Below are 24,291 nucleotides of genomic sequence, written 5' to 3' on the forward strand. Positions count from 1 at the left end.
GAGACAGAGATGAGGTGGAGGTGACCAGAGACTGGAAAGAACCAGGAGAAAACTCAGTCTAGAAGCTGAGAGAAGAGAGGTTGACAGAATCATATGTTGCCAGCATGCAATTTGCCTTTAAAAAAGAAAAAAAGATGGGGCATCTGGGTGGCTCAGTCGGTTGAGTGTCCAACTTCAGTTTCAGGTCATGATTTCATGGTTTGTGGGTTCAGGCCCCATGTCGGGCTCTGTGCCGACAGCTCAGAGCCTGGAGCCCGCTTCAGATTCTGTGTCTCCCTCTCTCTCTGCCCCTCCCCCACTTGCGCTCTGTCTCTGTCTCTCTCAAAAATAAACATTAAAAAAGCCTTTAAATTAAAAAAAAAGAAAAAAGAATCACTACCTGTGACAACTAAAAAGACTCTAACGATCATGGTGAGGGAATTTGGGAAGAATGCCAAGAATAGACACAAAACTACTCTAGATACTATGTCCGAGGGTGCTGAATTTTTCCTGGTGTACCCAGGAAGATGCTTGTGCTGGCACTCCCTGGCGAAAGGATTCTTCCTTCCCATCCCACTGACTTCGGGCTTGGTCAAGTGGCCTGCTTTGGCCAATAGGAGGTAAACAGAAGTCAAGTGTGCCACATGAGAGCGTAAGTTTTAAGATCCCTACGTGGTTCCATCGTTGCTGTCTTATTCCCTCTGGGTGCTGCTCCTTCAACCTGGATCCCAGAATGAATCACTGAGAAGTTGTGGTGAACACAGTATCACCTAGCAAAAGCTAACTCATACAGTACTCGGTAAATATTCACTGAGTTCTATCAAGTCTCGACAAAAACAATGAGAGCCCAGAATTAGGAGTGCTCCATTGTGACTGAGGTGACAGTCAGAGAGGGACTCCAGAGGACAGAACACTTGTGCCAGACATTGAAATCTGGCCAAGATTTAAAGAGGAGGCAACTGGGGAAGTGGTGTGTTAATGTCCTAATAACCAAGACCACACATGCTCTTGGGAGAATTTTTTATGTTATAAACTCTGCATAAAAACTTTCTAGCTCCTCTGAATACTTATTTAATCATATGCTTTGGTTCCCTTTTGAAATATGCTTCGAAAACCTGTAACAGCAAACAGGGGCTGCAGGTTAATGGCTTGGCCCAGCTTATGCATAGGAAGGAGGTCCAAATAAAATTGGAGTTTCAGAGGAGAGAAAATAAAGAGGGATTTGAAAAGAGCCCCAGATTCTTGCCTGAAGAAAAGTATTCTCTTTTTAAGAGACAGACATCTGACACCCAGGAGACGCTCACCCACAGAAACTGAGCCCCCTTCAGAATGTGGGCAACTGGGGCCTTGCAGCAATATGGCCCCACCAATGCTCCCCTTTCCCTCCCCGGGGCCTAGCTGTCTTCAAAATGTAGCAGGAGAAGGCAGGCTGTGAATAGGCTAGGAGTGGAAACCCTCTGGAATTCAGAGGCTGTGCCTACCCCTCCAGACGGTGCGTTCCAAGGCTTTGGGTGAGCAGATCTGACAGGGGTGACTCTGTGTGTGGGTGTGTGTGTGTGTGTGTGTGTGCGCGCGTGTACTCATGCACGTTCAATTTAGCAGAGGAAGTCAAGGCAAATAGTTTAATCACGACCATCCCTCGAGGCAATTTGGAATAATTTTCTCATTAGAGAATGTAACGTGCAGCATGAGTAATGTTCAATCAGACGGTAGCTCTCGCAGTCCCCCTGCTCACCGCCATTACGCGGGCCTCAGCTCTGATTAATGGGGGCGGGCTTCCGTCCTTCCTTTTTGGGCCTGGGATGGTGGCTGGAGAAAGGGAGTGGGGGCAAAATCTTTTTCCAAATATAAACAAGAGGAAAAAAGTAATGGGACCCCTCGGGGCTTGAAGCTGCCGTGATTAGAGCTGGAGGTGTCTTCACCCCCTGGGAGACCAGGAAGTTGGGGAAGCACACTCCGGCCCTGTAAGGGGCAGAGCCGGGAGCCTCTACTTCTCCCCATGCCCCCACAATTCCCTCCACTCTCCACCCGTACTCTCCCCGGCTGCTTTCCTCCTTCTGTGTGTTTCTCTGCCTCTCTCTCAGGACACAAACCTCTCCTCCTGTGTTCGTACTGTTCTCTGCATCCCTCACTGTACCTGCTCCCTGCCACATGGCACCCACTGCCTTTTTTCCCATTCTTCTTCTGCCTCTGTCTTTCCCCCTGTGAAGTGTGTGTGTGTGTGTGTGTGTGTGTGTGTGTGCTGTGTGCTTGAGAAATCCCTGGAATGTGAGAACCCCAGCTCTGCTTGCCCACTTCAAAACCATAGTTCAGCTCTGAGTTCACATTGAAAGGACTCTTGGCGATTTTCTAGAGCCTTCCCATTCCAAGTGCAGCCGGTGGACCAGCAGCCTTGGCTTCTCCTGACACTGGTTAGAAAAGCTCTCAAGCTCCTCCTCAGATCTACTGAATCAGAGCCTGCCTTTTATCAAGATCCCCAGGGGGTTGATGCTCATGGTAAAATCTGGGTTGCACCAGCTTCACTGCCTCATCTCAGAGGATGTGCCCCAGCCCCAAGGCCCAGAGTGACAGCACTCACCCTAAGTTAAAGATTGTCACAACCCCCAACCCAGGACGTCTGCCTCACCATAGTCCACACCCCACCCCTAATGATAAGAAGCCCTATTATTGTCAAGACACCTCTCATTTTAAGATGTCTGGTTTCCAGGTGTTTCCTTCAGGGATCACTTTAGAGAAAGTTTACCCCTCAATACAAAAAAAGATCCTTCTCTTCACAGGGGTAGCAGCCCCATCCCTTCTCTCCAAGTGCACTAGGTTATGGGTATTCAGAAAACCTAATAATACATAGGTGTTTTAGATGCACCTGTGAGGTATGGCAAATGCACCCATTTTGGGGCCATGACGGGAGCCATAGACAACTCAGAGCTCAGTTCTTGCCCCCAAGAAACTCCCAAGATTTCCCACCTGTCCCAAGATACATCAATAGCTCAAGTCAGGGTGGCTGATTCCCCAGGTGCCATAGACACTTATATGCTAATTACACCCATGTCAACACACACACACACACACACACACACACACCACACACAGGTTAAATAAATCAAATAACTGAGCCAGCATGGAATGATCGGGGCCAGAAACACAGTTTACCAAGCCAGACTCCCCTGGAGTTAGAACTTCTCAAAACTCTCCCAAAAGTTGCTTTGGGGCAAACCACCCCCGCCCATGCCCCGGTTTTCCCAGGGTAATCAAGCAACAGCACCCGAGCTGCAGGAAAGAGTCGCCCATGGTGGTGTCCTCTTTTCTCACTCTCAGAAGTCTGAGGTTCAGTGGAGAGACAGGAGGGGATGCAGAGCCAGACGACCCCAAATTCCCATTTCCCTTCCCCCATCCCGGCCCCAGAGACAGTGAGTTAACGGGTCATGGAATCCCAATTTACACCAAACAGTACGTTGCCAAGGCCAGCACGTACCAGGCACATCACAGTGAGGACATTCTCCTGCCGTCTAACCTAAATGCTAGAAGCCCGATCAAAATGGAAGAGGCGTGGCCTGTGGGCTCAGGCAGACCTGCAGAATCCCCAGCTGCCTCTTCCGGTTGTACGGACCGACTGTGGCCCCTGGCCTCCCTCAGCCTCGCCTTCCTCTTCTGTGAAATAGGGAGCATCCAACGTGGGGAGGTACGCGAACGCCTTAGCACATGCACGTGTGCACGGCCAGCAGACAACGCTCCCAGGGGTTGTCGGCAAAATGTAAATATTTCAGAGACCCTCCAGCGACTCCAGACCCCCGAGGCACGAGGACAGAGGCACGGGGTAAACACTGGGATCTGCTGAGTGGTGGTTTTCATTACACGGTGCATGAGTACTCAAAGATCCGCCGGGCCTCCCCTGACCCCGAGCCCCACCTGGCAGCCCACAGAGTCAGGGGCACCGGAGCACAGCTGGAACCCATCGGCACCACGCGTGGGGGCCCCTTTCAGCACCACACCCCCCCCCCAGCCCCCACAGGTCGGAGTGGGAGGTGGGGTGTCAACACCGAGGGACACACTTCAACCCCTCCTGACTCCCACTGAGGCAGCTGGACGCCCCCCCCCCCCGTACAAGCCTGAATGCAAAGGTTGTGGGGAGCACCTGTGAGGAGAGCAAGATTTGCTGTGGTGCTCCCCACTCTCTTCACCACCCCCACGTCTTTGCGGCAAGCACCCCTCACTGCCAGCACCTCACACCCACCGTTGAAGCAGCTGCCTTCCCCTCAACATCCCCATCCGGCATCTTCATGACCCCCAACTGCCCAGACCCCACGTGGATGTTAATGGGGCATTCAGTAGCCATCCCCCTCCCCCTACACACACACACACACACACACACACACACACACACACAAAGCCCCTCTGTGACTTTACTAGAATAGCTACCAGCTTAGTGAGGGACTGGCTGATCTTTGACCTAACTCATTCAAGATTATTAATCCAAAGTCATGGCTTTTAAAAAAGCAATTTGGGGGCACCTGGGCTCGGTCGGTTAAGCATCCGCCTTCGGCTCAGGTCGTGATCTCGCGGGTGGTGATTTCCAGCCCCGCATAGGGCTATGGGCTGTCAGCTCAGAGCCCGCTTCGGATCCTCTGTCTCCCTCTCTCTCTGCCCCTCCCTTACTCACATTCTCTCTCTCTCTCTCTCTCTCTCAAAAATAAATAAGCATTTAAAAACTCAATAAAATTAAAAAAGCAATTTAGCTGTAAATGGAGAGGGGGAGGTGAGGGAGGACACCAGCCAGGAGAGGCAGGCAGAGGTCCCAGGGTCTAGCAGGGACCCTCTGGCTCCACGGCTGGAGGAACTGGACAGAGACAGGGGCAGGAAAAAAGCCCTGAGGGAGAAATGGGTCTGCCTCAGTCCCACCCTGTCTGCAGCCTGACCGAGGGCAAATGTCTTCCCTGATCCTACTTGCCCAGGGAGGGAGAAACAGAGCTCTGCGTTCCTAGATTCCTGAATCACCTGGGCTGGGAGCCTTTTCCCATGTTGAACCTGAACCGCTCCACAGGAGTTCTGACATCAACTGCCATTGTCCCATCATCCTTCCTCCCTCTGAGGTCCCTGATCACTCAGTGCCTTCAGCACCTCCCCGCCCAGAACCAACTCCCAGGAGGTGATGGGGAGGCGGGGAAGGGTGACCTCCATTCTTCCTGAGGGCCCAATCTCTGATTTTAAAGACTAAATGAACTGAAAGTGTGAATATGACTTGGAAACTGGGCCAGTTAGAGCAATGTTCTTAGAGTTATTTGTGTCTTGACTTCTCTCCCTCCCTTGAGGGCAAGGACCTGACTCATTCATCTTTGAATCCCCCGACAGCACCTAGGGCCATCCCTGGCTCAGGATAGGGGAGCAAAAGACATTTTGGATAGATGGATGGATGGATAGATGGGTGGTTCTGTGGCTGGGAGGGTACAGCAAGCATCCTGACAGACAGAAGATGAAGCAGCATTGACTGCCAAACCCAGTGAGTGGCCAGCCCTCCTGTAGACAAGGCCTGGAAGTTGGGCCCAATTAAAGGCATCAGACAGCATTCTTGTGTTCAGCAGTCAATACGGAATATTTGTCAATCTTTAAAAATTCAAATCAATCTTTAAAAAAAACAAAGGCCCAGTAGAGACCTCTGTACTTAGAAGGGGAATGCCCAACACCTTCAGTGTCTAAGGCCCAAACCACCTTCCCTCATCACCTCTTCAAACCAAACTATGCCACGTGGTGAGACATAGGAAGAAGGAGCTTGGACAGGAGACGGGGACCGGGATCCAGCAGCCGCCAGCCTCCTGTGGTAGCCAGTCCCCGGCATCCCGTGTGGGAAAGACCCAAGTGGGATCCAGAGTTGTGGCATCTGGCTCAGCCCTGGCTCCCTGACCTGAGCCTCAGTCAGAACAAGCCAGTCTCCTTCCCACACTGACACTGTGTGTGCGGTGGGGACTTCTGATCTTCGGCACTTACCGTGATGGTGGTCAAAGTGCCCACCAGACTGGAGGCCAGTGAAAGCCCACACCCCGCAAATGTCTTCTGAATCTAGTGATGCCACATACGCTAAAGCCTAGTTGCTCAAAGCATGGTCTAGACCGATGGCGTGAGCACCACCTGGCAGCTTATTAGAAAGGTGCCCACCCCAGGAGGCACCTGGGTGGCTCAGTCAGTTAAGCATCTGACTTTGGCTCAGTCATAGTCTCACAGTTCGTGGGCTGGAGCCCCGCATCGGGCTCTGTGCTGACAGCTTAGAGCCTGGAGCCTGCTTCGGATTCTGTGTCTCCCTCTCTCTCTGTCCCTCCTCTGCTTGCGCTCTGTCTCTCTCAAAAAGAAAGAAAGAAAGAAAGAAAGAAAGAAAGAAAGAAAGAAAGAAAGAAAAGAAAAAAGAATAAACGTTAAAAAAAAAAATTTTTTTTTAACGTTTATTTATTTTTGAAGGAGAGAGAGGCAAAGCATGAGCAGGGGAGGGGCAGAGAGAGAGGGAGACACAGAATCCAAAGCAGGCTCCAGGCTCTGAACTGTCAGCACAGAGCCTGATGCGGGGCTCGAACTCCCAAGTCTTGAGATCATGACCTGAGCCAAAGTCAGACGCTCAACAGATTGAGCCACCCAGGTGCCCCCATTAAAAGTAATTTTTAAAAGAAAGGTGCCCACCCCAGACCAAGTGGGTCAGAATCCACATTTTAGCACCAGTCCTAGGGTGTGCGTGTGCACACTAAAGTGTGAGAAGTGGGTTCTGAAGCACTCTGAGCCTCGGAGGAGACAGCCTTGAGGCCTGGGGCAGGGACTCAAAAGCCAGCTGGCTCTGCACCTTACTAACCGCCTAGCCACAGGACTTTGGCCCATCTCTATGCTCCGGGTTTGCATTTGTAAAGAAGAGGGGATAATGTTTGACCTCCACACATCAAATAGCAGATGGGAATGCATTTCTGTAAGTCGGTTAGGTGTCCGGCTAACACAGGGGTGTTCACAGTGGCTTCATGATAGCCGCCGAACTCGGCACAGTGTAAATATCAGTCCCAAGGGACCTGCTGCAGGAACTGAAGTAGGACCATGCGATGCAGGACGGCACAGCGAAGAAGGATAAACAAGGACTGTGTGTCCATGATCTACTTGCTAAGTGAAAAAAGTAGCATTACAATATGTGTAGTGTGCTACCAGCCATGTGAAACACACACACACATACACACACACACACACACACACACACACACATGCATGTTTATGTACAGATGGAAAAGTCTAGAAGATTATAACCCAAACTGCTAATAGTGGACACATGAGAAATAGAGGGACCTGAATCGGGGGCAGAGAAGAGGCTTTTGCTATCTCGATGTTGTTTCAAATATTCCAATTGACCAGAAAAAAATACCCTGCTGTATAAATCTGGGGCGCCTGCGTGGCTCGGTCGGTTAAGCGTCCGACTTCGGCTCAGGTCATGATCTCGCGGTCCGTGAGTTTGAGCCCCGCGTCGGGCACTGTGCTGACCGCTCAGAGCCCGGAGCCTGTTTCAGATTCTGTGTCTCCCTCTCTCTCTGCCCCTCCCCTGTTCATGCTCTGTCTCTCTCTGTCTCAAAAATAAAAAAACATTAAAAAAAATAAAATAAAATAAATCTGAGATATTATTACCATCATTACTGATGGGATGGAAATAACGTAGTGACTTTATCCAGGAGAGAGAACACATCCAAAAAGTTGTGCTTCTCTCATTGGCATTACTAACCTCCGCGGGATGGAGACACAGGGGCCATGGGGACAGTTGTGAGGCTCCAGGAGGTCCTCAGTCTCAGTTCCTGCGATTAAGTGTGTTGCTGCTTTAGTGAAATAATTCTCAGAGGGTAACGTTTCCAAGATAAGTGCTCCCCTCCCTGTATGTTTGTTCCTCCTAAAATACCTATTGTTTACAGTAGAATACAGGTTAAAATGCCATCCAATTTAGAGCAGAGTTATATCGCACTCAGTCATTTTAACTTGAATATGTCTGTATCTCATGGGGTTCCACAAAGTCCTGTGTTCCGCAGCTGTAGATAGCAGGTGGGGGAGGTCTGTGGGGTGTTCAGGGGATGCCAGGAAGGCTACTGAGGGGTCAGAAGACACTGAATGAGAGCACCATGCCCATGCAGCCCGGAGGTGGCCTCAGGAGAAAGGCACCCTGACAGACCACTACCTCTGCCCAGAGGTGCGGGAAAGTCAGCTATATGGGATTCACCCAAGAAGGGGAGATAGCAAAGCAAAGGAAACAATCAACAAAACTAAAAGGCAACCAACAGAATGGGAGAAGTTATTTGCAAACAACATATCAGATAAAGGGTTGGTATCCAACATCTATAAAGAACTTATCAAACTCAACACCCAAAAAACAAATAATTCCATGAAGAAATGGGCAAAAGACACGAATAGACACTTCTCCAAAGAAGACATCCAGATGGCCAATTGACACATGAAAAAATGCTCAACATCACTCATCAACGGGGAAATACAAATCAAACCACAATGAGATACCACCTCACACCTGTCAGAATGGCAAACGTTAACAATTCAGGAAACAACAGATGTTGGCGAGGATGCGGAGAAAGAGGAACCCTGCTTCCTTGTTGGTGGGAATGCAAACTGGTGCAGCCACTCTGGAGAACAGTATGGAGGTTCCTCAAAAAATTACAAATAGAACTACATTCGACCCAGCAACTGCACTCTTAGGTATTTATCCAAGGGACACAGGTGTGGTGTTTCGAAGGGACACATGCACCCTGATGTTTATAGCAGGACTATCAACAATAGCCAAAGTATGGAAAGAGCCCAAATGTCCACCGATGGATGAATGGATAAAGAAGATGTGGTATATATATACAATGGAGTATTACTCGGCAATCAAAAAGAATGAAATTTTGCCATTTGCAACTACGCGGATGGAACTGGAGGGTATTATGCTAAGTGACATTAGTCACTCAAAGACAATATCATATGACTTCACTCATATGAGAAATTTAAGATACAAAACAGATGGACACAAGGGAAGGGAAGCTAAAATAATATAAAAAAAGGGAGGGGGTCAAAACACAAGAGACTCTTAAGTATAGAGAACAGAGGGTTGCTGGAGAGGTTGTGGGAGGGGGGGATGGGCTAAATGGGTAAGGGCCTTAATGAATCTACTCCTGAAATCATTGTTGCACTATATGCTAACTAACTTGGATGTAAATTTAAAAATTAATTTATTGATTAATTAATTTTTAAAAATAGGGGTGCCCGGGTGGCTCAGTCGGTTAAGCATCTGATTTCAGCTCAGGTCATGATCTCGCGGTCCATGAGGTCCAGCCCCATGTCGGGCTCTGTGTTGACAGCTCGGAGCCTAGAGCCTGCTTCAGATTCTGTGTCTTGCTCTTTCTCTGCCCTCCCCCATCTCACACTCTATCTCTCTCTCTCTCTCAAAAATAAATAAACATTAAAAAAAATTAAAAATAGAACTACACTATGACCCAGCAATAGCACTACTAGGAATTTATCCAAAGGATACAGGAGTGCTGATTCAAAGGGGCACATTCACCCCAAAGTTTATAGCAGCACAATCAACAACAGCCAAATTATGGAAAGAGCCCACATGTCCATCAACTGATGAATGAAGAAGATGTGGTATATGTATACAATGGAATACTACTCAGCAGTGAAAAAGAATGAAATCTTGCCATTCGCAACGTGGATGGAACTGGAGGGTATTACGCTAAGCAAAGTAAATCAGTCAGAGAAAAACAGATACCATATGATTTCTCTCATGTGGAACTTGAGAAACCTAATGATGAACATGGGGAAAGGAAGGGGAAAATGAGATCAAAACAGAGAGAGAGGCAAGCCATAAGTGACTCTTAAATACAGAGAACAGGAGCGCCTGGGTGGCTCAGTTGGTTGAGAGACCGATTTCGGCTCAGGTCGTGATCTCATGGTTTGTGAGTTCGAGCCTCGCATCGGGCTCTGTGCTGACAGCTCAGAGCCTGGAGCCTGCTTCTGATTCTGTGTCTCCCTCTCTCTCTGCCCCTCCCTCACTCATGCTCTGTCTCTCTCTGTCTCAGAAAGAAATAAACATTTTTAAAAAATTTAAATACAGAGAACAACTGAGGGTTGCTGGAGGGGGGTGAGGAGGGGTGTGTTAAATGGGTGATGGGCATCAAGAAAGGCATTTTTCGGGATGAGCACTGGGTGTCATATGTTAAGAGATGAATCACTGGGTTCTCCTCCTGAAGCCAAGTCTACACCGTATGTTAACTAACTTGAAAACTGATTAATTAATTAAAGGAGATAAAGAAAGAGGCCCAGGGGATTCTCGAATAGCCGCCTCAATACCATCCATTCACACCTGCATAAAAGATTGGGATCCAAGGAGACCGAGGGGAGACCAGAGAGGTAAGATCTTTGGGGGAAATCTCTCCTGACCCAGCACCTACCTGGAGACATGTATAGAAAGCCAAGGGCTGAAGCCCCAGAATTATTTCCAAATATACTGCCTGACAAGGCAGGAATCGGGCCTGGGTGCAGAGAGGTGTGGTGAGGTCTGGGAGGGCAAGGGAGTCAGGAAGAGGGTTAGCACCTACGAGTAGGGGGTAAACATGGACACTGGAGTGTTTACCAACTGCCTGGCACACAGTAGGTGCTCAGTAAATAGCAGTGCACTGTCCTCCTCACCCCTGCTGCTCCAGGGCCTCAGCCCTCCTGCACTTGTCAGTGCTTGAGGAGCTGTCTCAAGTCCAAGGACGGAGGAGCCCTGACCTCCCCTAGAGAAAGGAGCCCTCCCTCCAAAGGGACAAGACCAGCTGGGGTCCTGGGGAGTCATCTTGCCAGGTCCCATCTCCCAATCACTTCCCCGTGTTTCATCTCATGTAGGGTTGCCAAGTAAAATACAAATGAAATATGCCATGGGACATATTTCTACTAAATAATTACCTGTGGTTTATTTGATTTTTTTTAATGTATTTGTTTATTTTGAGAGACAGAGTGTGTGTGCGTGCATGCAAACAGGGGAAGGACAGAGAGAGAAGGAGAGAGAGAATCCCAAGCAGCCTCCACGCTGTCAGCACAGAGCCCGAAGTAGGGCTCGATCCCATGAAGGTCAATCTCACAAACCTGAGGCATAATCAAGAGTTGGATGCTCAACCAACTGAGATCCCCCACCCCCACCGGCCCCGGGCACCCCCCCCCCCCCCCCCCCGCAAGATGTATTTGAAATTCAAATTTAAGTAGGCATCTTGTTTGGTCTTACATTGTTGTATTGTTTTGTTTGTTTGTTTGCTTGCTTGCTAAATCTAATCCCAGAACAATCTACAGGCAGGCAGGCATCAAGGATGTCATCGTCCCTACACTGCAAAGAAGAAAGTGAGGTCCAGAATTTCTTACAGTGCTCACATTCCCAGTGCCGGTGAGTGGGGGAGCTGGGACAAGACCTCAGATTTCCAGTTCCCAGCCTATGCTGCCCCCCACAACAACAGTTCCCCATCTTCTCATGCAGCAAAAACAGCTGAGAAACTTAGTACAAATAAAAATGAGACTAAAGAGGTACGTCCCTAACCAATGGGTCCTCAGGGTGGCGGGGGGGTGGGGAAGTGCTTGGCTGGGGAAACCCAAGGACTGTGTGTTTTGTTTCACACACCTTCACGTTGCTTGACTGGCCTCCTCGAGCATGTGCTGCTTTTGTGATTTTTTTTTAAGTTTATTTACTTGTTTTGAGAGAGAGAGAAAGCATGCACATGAGCATGAGTGGGGTAGAGACAGAGAGAAACGGAGAGAGAATCCCAAGCAGGCTCCACAATGTCAGCACGGAGCCTGACGCAGGGTTCGGACTCATGAACCGTGAGATCATGACCTGAACCGAAATCAAGAGTAGGATGCTTAGCCAATGGAGCCACCTGGGCACCCCTGCCTTTGTGATTTTAAAAGTAAGACCATAGGGGCGCCTGGGTGGCTCTGTCAGTTGGGCAGCCGACTTCGGCTCAGGTCATGATCTCACGGTCCGTGAGTTCGAGCCCCGTGTTGGGCTCTGTGCTGACAGCTCAGAGCCTGGAGCCTGTTTTGGATTCTGTGTCTCCCTCTCTCTGACCCTCCCCCATTCATGCTCTGTCTCTCTCTGTCTCAAAAATAAATAAACGTTAAAAAAAATTTTTTTAAATAAATAAATAAAACTAAGACCATAAATGAGGCTCCACATTGGAAGGGAGCAAAAGCCGGGTGTATCGGGGGAGTGCAACCCAGCACAAGGGAATGAACAAAGTTAAGTATTTCAAAGTCTACTCTAGAGCTTTCTCACACACCCAAGAACCCAGCTCGTGGAAGTAATCGGACAAAGATTCCCTTATGTGCGACCCGTACAAAACATGCTTTCAGAAAATATCGAATGTCACGGGAAAATACTCATGATGCTCAAAAGGAAAAGGACACCAAAGTGAGCATGTAGTACTTCTCCAGATATAAATGTCTGTACAATAATAGAGACCGGAAAGAAGTTTGCAAAAACGCTCAGTGTGACTGTTGGAGGGCAGAAAACATTATGGTTCACATTTTCTTAATTCTCAGAAGGTTTTAAACGAACACGCATGCTTAAATACTCTCTTGAAATAAAAATAAAGATGCTTGAGTCCTGCATCAGACAGACTACACCTGAATCTCTAAAGGCCGTGAATTCTAGAAATCTGTACTTGTTAGGCGTTTGGGACTCCTCTGTGCCTTCGCCAATTCCTTATAACTTGCCACCAAGAATCAAAGGCCAGAAGAGGGTTTGCTAGCACAAGTCTCTGCCCACCTGATTCATTCTGCCCCACCAGGTGGTTCTAGGGAAAGAATGGCTGCAGGGGAGAGGGGGCCCTGCCGGGGAGGAAGGGCGCCTCCCAGGCAAATGCTCCCCAGCATGTGACCTCCTCGAACTTGAAAGAAACAGAGCTCTGCGGCTCTATGGAAATGGCTTTGCAAACAAAATGGAAAGCAGGGCCTTTGAGACAGCCAGCCCCACAGCACACGCCCAGAGTCCCTCCCGCGGACACACAGTTATAGTCAAACAGGTGGCACCACCCAGTGTAATCCAATCAGAGTCTTATCTATGAGTTGACATCACTCTGCCAAGGGGCTGCATCTTGGACTCTGGAGTCCAGGAGGCCCATGTGCTTCGCGAGAAGAAATCTGTGCACGATCAAACCACAGCAATGAGTGAGTGGTCTGTAATCACCTTAGCCAGGGGTCTGGTGGCGTCTGGACAGAACAGGAGACAGAACACGTCAGCTTGGATACAGCTGAGAGTGGGTGGACCGGTGGACCCTTGAGGTCTACCCCCACCCTTGGCATGTCTTCCTCCCCAAAACACCAAAGTGCCCAACATGTCCTCCTACAGGTGCCACGGCCTGAGCGCCCATAAAGGAGCTCAGCTGTTTAGCTGAGATTCCCTCTCTCTCAATCCATTCTTTCTCCCAAACTTTCAGCCCCTCGATGGGCAGGGCTTGACTACATATTAAGCAGAAAGAAAATGACCAAATTAATGCACAAGAAGGTGTGATGGACCCATAAACTGACCCCTGTGAGCCACAGGAAATGGGCAGGCCATGAAGAACATCTTGGTTCCTGCCCCCCTTCTGGGCTTGGGGCTCCCACCTCCCCCTGAGAGGTTCGGAAGAGAGGGTCTCTTGGATAACTGCCACCATCTAGAAAGGAGGCTTCTTCCTGGGCTGCCTCGGTGACCATCAGCAGGCCTGGAGCCCCGAGGAGAGACTCACGGGGCAATTACATCAGCACAGGACGCCTTTGTTTTGAGCTGAGGCTGGTTTTCCCACAAGCGACTGAAATAAATTAGAGCATTTTCAACGAGGGCGGTTGAAAGCAGCACTCTTGGAAAAATCACAGCATCTGCTCTTTATTGGATTATAACTAGGAGCAAAACACCCCAAACCACACAATCGCCTGCAAAGGGGGGAAAAAAATCAAATCAAATGCAACATTGTTGTAGGCTCTGGAAAATGTTTCCCCAGGAAAACCAGCCTGGGAACCTGGTCAATGTTCTCTAGCTCGACTGCTCCGGGAGACAGACACTGCTCCTCGGGGGTCAGATACAGTTTGTCTGCACACAGGCGGCCAGAGACACCGACAGACAGCCACACACAGGCAGGCTGGAGACAGGGAACAGGCACCCCAGTGCAGGCTGCCGCCACGGGGGTCTGTGGGAGCCCCACGAGAAGGTCCTATCTGCAAGGCGGCCCAGCCCAGGAGCCGAGCCACGCCGGGCCCTCTTTGCAAGAGATCTTTAAAAGTCGGTGGAACCACCCTGTTTGTGGGGCAAGCAATCCCCACCGTGCCCTGAAAGCCAGAGGTGGGACACCTTCCCTAGGGAGCCTAAGGAGGCATTAAATTCACTGTTCAGTTCAGCAGCTGGCTTGAAATGGAAAGAACACTTGGCTGGCAGACCAGAAACCTGGGTCATTCTAACCCTGCCACCACCGAGCTCCGTGAGCGTAAGCAAGCTACTTGTACTCCTTTGAGCCTCATCCCTCTTATCCATAAAATGGGTATTATCTTGTTTTCCCTGTGGTGTGGGAGGTGGGGGACAGTTGTTCATTAGCCTCCAATGAGAAGCAAAAGGAGACAGAAATGAGAACAGTGGTTGTTTGGTGGGAGTGGAATGGACCTGGAAGGGGCAGAGGGATCTCTCTGGGCGGATGCAGATGTTCTAGATCTTGACCCGGGGGCCAGGTCCTCGAGTATGTGCGTCTGTCAGAATCGATCGAACTACGCATTTAAGATCTATGCATCGCACTGTGTTTAAAGATGAGAAATAAAGTAGGCTGCCTGGGTGGCTCAGTTGGTTAAGCATCCGATTCTTTATTTTGGCTCAGGTCATGATCCCAGGGTTGTAGGATCGAGCCCCCAGTCGGGCTCTGCACTGAGCATGGAATCTGCTGAAGATTCTCTCTCTCTCTCTCTCTCTCTCTCTCCCGGGGCACCTGTGTGGCTCAGTCAGTTAAGCACCCAACTTTTAATTTCGGCTCAGGTCATGATCTCACAGTTTGTGAGATCAAGCCCCGCATCAGGTGGGGAGCCTGCTTGGGATTCTCTCTCTCTCTCTCTCTCTCTCTCTGCTCCTCCCATGCTCATGCTCTCTTTCTCTCTCTCAAAATAAACAAATAAACTTAAAAAAAAAACCTCTCTCTCTACCCCTCCCCTGCTCACGTGCACACACTCTGTCTCTTAAAAAAAATTAAAATTTAAAAAAAAGATGAGAAATAAAGTTACAGTGCCGAACAAATGAAATAAAGGAAACTCGGCTGGCCTGCTGGGAACAGGACACTCTGAAGCAAATAGTCTCACTTCGCCCTCGGATAGGAGATTATTTTGAAGTTCAGGTTCAATAGTTTCAGAAAACACATATGTTTGTGTCTAGTTCAAACTGGCTTGGTAGGTATTTAAGAAAAAAAACAGTTCAATTCAGAGTTCAGTTGAAAAATAATAATATTTGGATTCGGTTTTGGGTTCAGTGAATCGGGGCAGTGTTTTCCAATGTGGGGGTCATGGTTCGGTTCAGTTCAAGTTCTTGTTAGAGCGGCCCAGCATGGGGCTTGGCCCCTGGGACACGGCCAGCCTGGCCCACCAACCATTGTGTGCACACTTTCAGCCCCTCCAGATCAGTTTCGGTCAAGGGAGCCCTTTCCAGCCTCTCTCCTGCGCCTTCCAAAAAGAGAAACCAAAATACAAGAGAAAAAGAAAAGAGCTAAATTCTTTGGCTACGTAAAATCAAACTTGGGTCCTCACTGGTGTGCAGGGTGGGTGAGAGGCGGTGGTCGGTCCCTGAGATGCTGCCACCCAGCAGGAGGAAGAGTAAATAATCATGACATCCAGGCAGCTTATGCCCCGGCCATAAGGTGAGTGGGAGCTTCTGGGCCCTTCGGCAAGCAGTGGAACCCCGCGGAAGTGGCTTACCCGGTGCCCTCGTCAGGGGTGAAGACTATGCCCACAGCCAGGTCTACACAGGCAGTGGGCAGGTCTGAGAAGCCCTTGCAGATCACCCCAAGCACAGGGCGGACTCCTTCGCCCCGCACTCTCTGTGCCCTGTCGGTCCCAGCAGGCACACGTGTGGTATCCGAACTCTCTTCTACAGACTTGTCATTTCTGTTGAGAGTAAGGTTCCCAACTTTTATTTCTAAGACTCCCAGCAGGATCAGGCCCGATGGAAGAAGACAGAGCTCAGAACTACCAATGGAGGTTTCTGGATGCGGTATGGGAATAAAAATCAGGGGAGTCTACAAAAAGAAGTGTTACCTCCCCGCTCTTCCCTCCTTGCGGCCCCCTTCTCTCCAAGTCCGATTCCTCCCATCCTCAACCACAGAACAACGCACAGAAGCCCGGACCTCTACCCTCTGGCCCCTGCCCACCTCGTCCTCCACTGTCCCCTCCTTGCACCCCACCCTCCAAGCAGCCTGGAGATTTTAGGCCTCTGCGCATCTGCACATGTTATTCCTTTGCCCACGAGGCCCCTCCTCCTCCTTGTCTTCCTGAATAACTTCTTGTGGGTACTTCCCAGGCAGAGGCGGCCACTCCAAGCACACTCCGGCCTCACTCCTGAACCCATTCATGCATGCCTGGCACTCCTCCTTCCTGACAAATTCCCTCCCAAAGGGTTCCTCGGCCCCTGACACAAACAGGCTTCTGTCGGCAGGATCACCATGTGCAGTCGCACAGTTTACACACTGCACAAAGGCACCCAGCTGAGGGGGTTAGTGGGATCTGAACTTGCAAAGCTGTGCTGCCGAGAGCCGTACACATCCAGAGAGGGCATTTGTCCTTAACTCTCGCCTGTGAAGGCAGTAGTCCTGCTCGGCAGACACACGCAGATCCCAGGAGTGGATGGGTGACACCTTGAGCTCTGTCTTAATGAGCTCGTCACTCATCCTGGTTGCAGTGACTTGCTGAGGAGTCTGTCTGCTGGGGGCCCAGGAGCTCTCACAGGCAGAGACGGGAAAGCTGGGGCTTCTCTCTGTAACACTGGCCCTGAGCTCGGCAACCAGCCTGGGGGGACAAGAGTTGCTTTTACCGGGTGGATCAAGGACCATGTGGATCATTTCGTTTGGGTTTTCACGCTCGTTTGAGTGTTTCCCCAGCTCCCCTGTCAGAACCCAACACCACTTCATGACAAGCTGTGGAGGTAGCTGATGCTGTCCCTGCCCGCCCCACAAGGGGGATGACCGTGAACTTCCTTCAGGATCTGCTTCTTCCTGCTCACCCGGTCCTGCTCGGCTCAGCAAGACAACCCCACAAGTCCTGAGCTCACCAGGCATTTGTTCTTGTACCAAAAGACATTTAAAAGAAAGACAATTTTTTTAATGTTTATTTATTTTTGAGACAGAGAGAGACAGAGCATGGACGGGGGAGGGTCAGAGAGAGAGGGAGGCACAGAATCCGAAGCAGGCTCCGGGCTCGGAACTGTCAGCACAGAGCCCGACGTGGGGGTCGAACTCACGGACCGCGAGATCATGACCTGAGCCGGAGTCGGACGCTTAACCGACGGAGCCACCCAGGTACCCCAAAAGATACTTTTCTTTAAATGTCTGGGCTATCGAAGGGGTACATGAAATTGTCAGAGCCTCCTTGGTGGTGTGGTCTGTCCCCCCTCCGGCTGACGTAACCTGTGTTGTCCCCCCGCAAGCCCTGTCGACCCCAGCAGTGCCCCCTTGGCCTGGCCCGTTGCACATCTTCCTTCTGCGTGTGCCCTCGCCGACATGTCCTCATCTCCCCCCAGTTCCCAACACGCTGCTTCCCTCAGAACTGAAAGCTCTTGAGGAGCTCCCGGGCCGCTGCCCCAGTTCAGGCAGCGGCCGCAGCACACGTTATAATTATCTATGCCCACGACCCACAGCTGCCTACTGTTTGGGCCTCCCAGATTTGCCTCTGCAAGTCACTTCTCAACTCCCAACTTCGGAGGAATCCAGGAGGCTGTGGAGCGCAATGGAAAGAACACCAGCGAAATGGACTTTCATTGCAATGTCAGCTCTTTCCTCCCCATTCTGAGACCTCCGGCAGCCCCTTTAAGCTCTCTGGCCCTCAGTTTCTTCTTCTGAACAACGGAGGTGACAATGCTACCGCCGGTGTGGATTACATGAAACAGTGCCTGAAACGTGGCGGCTACCCAGTTAGAATGACCAGGGTGTTCCCAGCTTCCCTGGGCTTTCCGGGGTTTAGCACCAAAGTCTTGTATCCTAGCAACCCCTCAGCCCCTAGCCACCCGTCGCTGGGCAAATGGGACCACTGGTCACCCTCTAAACCCATTCAGGTGAGCTACTTCCTTTTCTCCTATGGTGCAGAGGAATAACTCAAAACCTAGAACAGGACCCTTCAAGAAAGAAAAACCAGGCTGGGGACTCAGCTTGCCAGACCCAGGCTGGGCCCCTCTTTGTTACACTTACACATTCCCCTTCAAATTGTCCCATCCCCCTGCCGGATTATGAAGTCCAAAACGCCTCTTCATCGGAGCACCCCGACAGCTCCAGGGAGAGCCTGGCAGGCAGTGGTGCCCTGGAGCCCCACGTGGCCAGGAGGTCAGGGGGGACGCTGCGCAGCCAACCTGCATGGAGTTCTCTTCCGCCCACAGCCTCCCGGCCTCTTTGGGGGAAGGAGGAAGGGGGCGGTGTCACCCCTTGTCTTAGGCAGAAGTGGGGACGTGGGGGAGAACAGGCTTCTAACCCTGTTATGGCCCAGGGTAAACCCTGCCGGACGGGAACAGAGCTGTTTGGTCCGTGCGCGGGGCCGTCTGCTGGGGTAGCAGCGACACCTGCTGGTCTGGGCCGCCACCGCCACGCTCGGGGTGGGCCGGGGCCGGGACCGGTTTGCCGCCGCACTGCGCGGGAGCCTCTCTGCGCGCTCCGGGGGGGGGAGGGGGGGGAGCGCCTGCTCGAGGCCCTGCTCCAGCCTCCCGCAGCCCGGAAGGAGTACCTGGGGTCTGGACGGAGCTGCGAGGGCGTGTAGCCGCCCACACCATGTCCTTGATTTCCCCATCTCTCCTCGTAGTTCCCCAGATGCCCAAGAACACATCGTTTCTCCTGTAAAACTTTTTTCAACGTGTATTTATTTTGAGAGAGAGAGAGTGCAAGCAAGCAGGGGTGGGGCAGAGAGAGAGGGAGAGAGAAAATCCCAAGCAGGCTCCCCACTTGTCAGGTCAGAGCCGGACATGGGGCTCGATCCCTCTAACGTCAGGTCATAACTGGAGCCAAAATCAAGAATTGGAGGCTTCGTTGACTGAGCCACCCAGGCGCCACTCTCCCATAACACTTCTTAGTTGTAAGAGTCATCCCTCTCTCCGAATCTTCTAGCCCTCATAGCTGGTTTTCGCTTCGGGGCTTCTTCCAGAAGTTAGTGTTTTCGCAATGAGTGAGCATGACGAGGAGATGCCTCTGCCTGCTCTCCAGCCTCACAACAGCAGCTTCGGGAAGATGAGGGCTCAGCAAAGTCACAGGCCATCACGTGCCTCCGGGGCCAATGATCTATACATTATACATCTATACGTATCTATGCTAATTCCCATCGGACCGATGGGGAAACTGAGGCTCAGAGAGGTGGAGTGCCTTGCCCAGGCTCTCACAGGTACCTTCCACCGCCGTAGGCCACGCGTTCGGCTCCCGGAAGAAGCCATATACATATTTGGGAAGGTCATGATACCAACGAGAAGAACTGAACATAGCCTTAAATGTTTAGCAGTAGGGGGACTGGTATAAACAATGCCTATCCACTCAATGGAATAGTATGGAATACTATGCTCACCTTAAAAAGTAGGTGATAGATACACACATATAGAACTATATGAATGCTTTACTACTTTTGGTACACACACACACACACACACACACACACATCTGCATACGCAGACTACAAAACAATGTATGTGCTCACCATCAGTTAAGGTCCTACAAAACCTGAGGTGGGGTGATTTGGGGAGAGTTAAAAAAAAGGGTTCAGAAAGGAAGGTGGGAAAGAGGGAAGAGGGTGCCTGGGTGGCTCAGTTGGCTACGCTCCAACTCTTGATTTCGGCTCAGGTCATGAGCTCACCATTCATGGGACTGAGCCCACATTGGGCTCCGAGCTCGGTGTTGAGCCTGCTTAGGATTCTCTCTCTCCCTCTGCCCCTCCCACCCTGCTCATGCACACATGCTCGCTCTGACTCTCTCTTAAAAAAGTAAAATAAAACAGGGGCGCCTGGGTGGCTCAGTCTGTTAAGCGTCCGACTTTGGCTCAGGTCATGATCTCGCGGTATGTGAGTTCGAGCCCCGCGTCGGGCTCTGTGCTGACTGCTTAGAGCCTGGAGCCTGTTTCAGATTCTGTGTCTCCCTCTCTCTGACCCTCCCCTGTTCATGCTCTGTCTCTGTCTCAAAAATAAATAAATGTTAAAAAAAATTTTTTTTTAAAGTAAAATAAAACAAACAAAAACACCTAAAAATAAATAATAAATACATTTTTTAAAAGGGTTCTTTATAGGGTTAAGGAAATGGGCAAGGCGTGATGAAGGACCCAGGGGCCAGCAGCACCCCCTCCCCAACCCCCCACACACTAGAGTAAAGGGAGGAGGCAGCTGTGGGGATGGGCAGGAGGGAAGGAATGCACTTGACAGATGCTCTGACCCAGAACAGACACACCTGGCAGAGAGGAAGGAAAAAAACACCACGACACTGTCCCTGCAGGGGCAGAGAGAGGCAGAGCAGGCTGGGGGAGTGAGAGTGGGCCTGGAGGTGTGTCCAGGGAAGAAACCACGCAGGTTGTACACAGATGAAAATGTCCAAAGGGACACGCGCCAACATGCGAACGTGTGCAGAGTGTTAATCTTGGGGGCGGGGGGCCAGAACTGCAGGTGGTAGGGGAAATGACATGTGACCTTTCACTGTCTGTGCCTCTGCCTTTGAGCTGATGACAAGTAGCATATATGAAATGTACAATGGCCACTAAGAATGAAATACTCAATCCTGGGCACCGTACCTGGACTTCAGGGAGCTGTGATGGCAAGAGCCCTGTGGGGGAGGGAGGGTAGCCTCCTTCACAAGGTCCTGCCAGTCTCCCTACTCCGACCACCCTCAGCCCTCCCTTCTCAGAGCGCCACGTGGGCTCCAGCTCACCTCGGGCTGTTCTGGACTGTTCCACTTAAACAAGGCGTGTGTCTCCACGGCTAGACAGCAGCCACCTCAACGTCCTTGCCAGCAGCCCAGCGTGGGGCACAAAGGAGGTGGCTGTGGCAAATACGCGGTCACGACAGACGGACGGAATGCACAGGGCGACCCGCGCTGTGAGTCAGTAACGTGGTGTCCTCGTCTCTCAGGTGCACAGATCAATGGGGGCCCTGCTCGCTGCCCGGGGCCGCTGTGAATGGGGAGCCTTCCGAGAAGGCAAAAGCACACGCAAACCCAACGTGTCAGGAGTAACACGCTTGGATTCATGCACCTTTGCGAACACTTTTCTTTTCGTTACACATTTTTTTTTTAAGTGTGTTTAAGAAGAGTGATCATTTCTCTTCATTTCCTGCCCTCTCCCCTTCTCAGGGGCATGAGACGTTTCATTCAGGGTCGCAGATTCTGTTTCCGTCTGGGGGAGGCGGGCCTCGGGGGAATGGCCCCCTTTAGGAATTTATACCGGCTGGGAAATATAATCCAGTGTTTTCCAGCCATCATTTAGCAGAGAGTTGTCATCAGAGTGGTTTCCTCCCGCCCGACTTTGCCTCCCACCGCACCCCCTCCCGGCCCCCGATGGACCGACTTGGTGACTCTCTTCGTAGTTATGAACAAATCTGCGAAAACTCAGGAGGCCTCGGCTGAACCAAAACGTTTTTCAAAGAAACACTTTCCAGCCCAAGAAAGGTAATATCCTGGAGGGCTGCCCGCCTTCCTGCAATTAACTAGAATACCACCCAACGGCGCTTTTGTTGGCTACCATTTCCCGTGGAAATACCTCAAATGCTTTTCCTCCTGGTGGTTCAGCAACTAGAGACATGGAAACAGACAGCAGCCCTAAAATGGGACCTTTGTCTCTTTCCTGTTCAAGCCGCAGATGGGCAGCCGGGACCAGCGAGCCCTTCCTCTGCCACCCACCGCAGCGCAGGCGCCGTGGGCAAGGGACAAGGGGCCTGGCTCCCAGGTGGGTTCTGGAGGCCAGGGGCCCGAGGGAGGGAGAGGAGGGGAGAGGAAGGGGCACTGCCTTGAAGACGGGCCAGGGGTTGGGATTGTACCAAATGTGCGTGTAAGTGCGGCCCCGCCAGAGAGCCGCCAGCTCTGTGACCTTAACCGAGTAACTACCTTCTCAAGCCCCCAAACCTCCACTTCCCTATCTGTTGAATAGGAAAGTAAACCCATCTGTTGTGGGGATGAAATGAGATGATGCTTTGTGCAAAGCTCCTGGCATCCAGTGGGTGCTCATGACACCCAAGTCTTTTCTTAACTTTTTTTTTTTCTTTTGAGAGAGAGAGAGAGAGAGAGCATGCATGCGTGCCTGAACTGAAATGGGGGAAGGGCGAGGGAGAGAGAGAGAGAGAGACAGAGTCCTAAGCAGGCTCCATGCTTAGCAAGGAGCCCGACTTGGGGCTCAATCCCACGACTCTGAGATCAAGACCTGAGTTCAAATCAAGAGTCAGACGCTCAACCGACTGAGCCACCCAGGCGCCCCTCCACCCTAGTCTTCATTGTGTTCTTTGAGTTGGAGCATTGCCCTCTCTGGTTGCCCCACTGTCTCTTTTTATAATATAAAAAGGGAGGGAGACCCTTAGAGGGTTTCCAGGAGCCTATCAGGAAGAGAAAAGGAGGCAGGTGACGGTGTCAGGCGGAGGGGCCCAGAGCAGACACGTCGGACAAACCGAGCCGCAAGGCAGCCATTCTACCAAATTGGGGCCGGTAGCGGAGAGGTCCCTCCAGGCAAGCATTGGGGTACCTGAGCCCCAGGGACACCGAGAAAATGCCCATCAGACGCAAGGACTACAAGAGCCACCTCCTGTCCCCCCCACCCCCCACGCCACCAGAGTTTCACCACTGGCAGGGTGCCCAGGGGAGCGGGCACGCAGGACACCCCTCCAGTTTCCCGCCTGCCCTGCACCCACCTCCACAGCCCGCTCTCCGGGTCTGCCGTCTCCCTCATCCACCCCGTGCAGCCTGCCTAGCCTCAGGAGGATCTCCTACCCCAAGCGACCTGTCCCAGCTGCAGTGTCTATACCTGAAATCACACCACTGGCTGTCGACCTGTTTCAACAGGAAATGTCCAGATCTTGAACACGTTCAGACCATGGGGGAGGAGGGGAAGGGGGGAAAAAAAGGTTAGAGAGGGAGGGAGGCAGACCATAAGAGACTCTTAAAACCTGAGAACAGGGGCGCCTGGGTGGCTCAGTCGGTTAAGCATCTGACTCCTGCTCAGGTCATGATCTCACGGTCCGTGAGTGAGTTTGAGCCCCGCTTCGGGCTCTGTGCTGACAGCTCAGAGCCTGGAGCCTGCTTCAGATTCTGTGTCTCCCTCTCTCTGACCCTCCCCCGTTCATGCTCTGTCTCTCTCTGTCTCAAAAATAAATAAACGTTAAAAAAATTAGAAAAAAAAAAAACCTGAGAACAAACTGAGGGCTGATGGGGGGTGGGAGAGGGGCATGGAGGAGGGCGCCTGTTGGGATGAGCACTGGGTGTTGTATGGAAACCAATTGGACAATAAATTTCATATTTCAAATAAAATAAAATCAGGAAAAAAAATAAATAAATAAACAAACAAACATTAAAAAAAAATTTTTTTTTTAACTACTTAAGCACCAGCCCCTCATTGGGATGAATAACCTCAATAGCAATGAGAGCTGACACTTACAAAGGGCTTGTTCAATGCCACGCACCTTTTTAAATGTATTAAACTGTATAAATGCCACACACCTTTTAAAATGTATTATGTATTAAAATGTATGAAATGTATTTTAAAGGAGGCACCTGGGTGGCTCTGTTGGTCAAGCATCTGACTCGACTTCAGCTCAGGTCATGATCTCATGGTTTTTAGGTTCAAGCGATCACAGCTCAGAGCCTGCTTGGGATTTTTTTCCCTCTCCTCTGTCTTCCTCTCCCCCTTCCCTGCGCACGGTCATACATTTGTGCTGGCTCTCTCTCTCTCTCTCTTTCTCTCTCTCAAAATAAATAAACGTTAAAAAAAGTAAATGTACTATATACTTCACTAAGTACCATCATCATCACCATCCCCATTTTTACAGGTGAGGAATCAGAGGGCAGAGATATTTAAAACTTCACTGGCAGAGTGAGTCCAGGCTTCAAAACAGGCCATCTGGCAATGGAGAGCCCACCCACTCAGCCA

Source organism: Panthera pardus, unplaced genomic scaffold, assembly GCF_024362965.1.
Source record: "Panthera pardus isolate Hobbes unplaced genomic scaffold, ASM2436296v1 HiC_scaffold_17, whole genome shotgun sequence".
Lineage (NCBI taxonomy): Eukaryota > Metazoa > Chordata > Mammalia > Carnivora > Felidae > Panthera > Panthera pardus.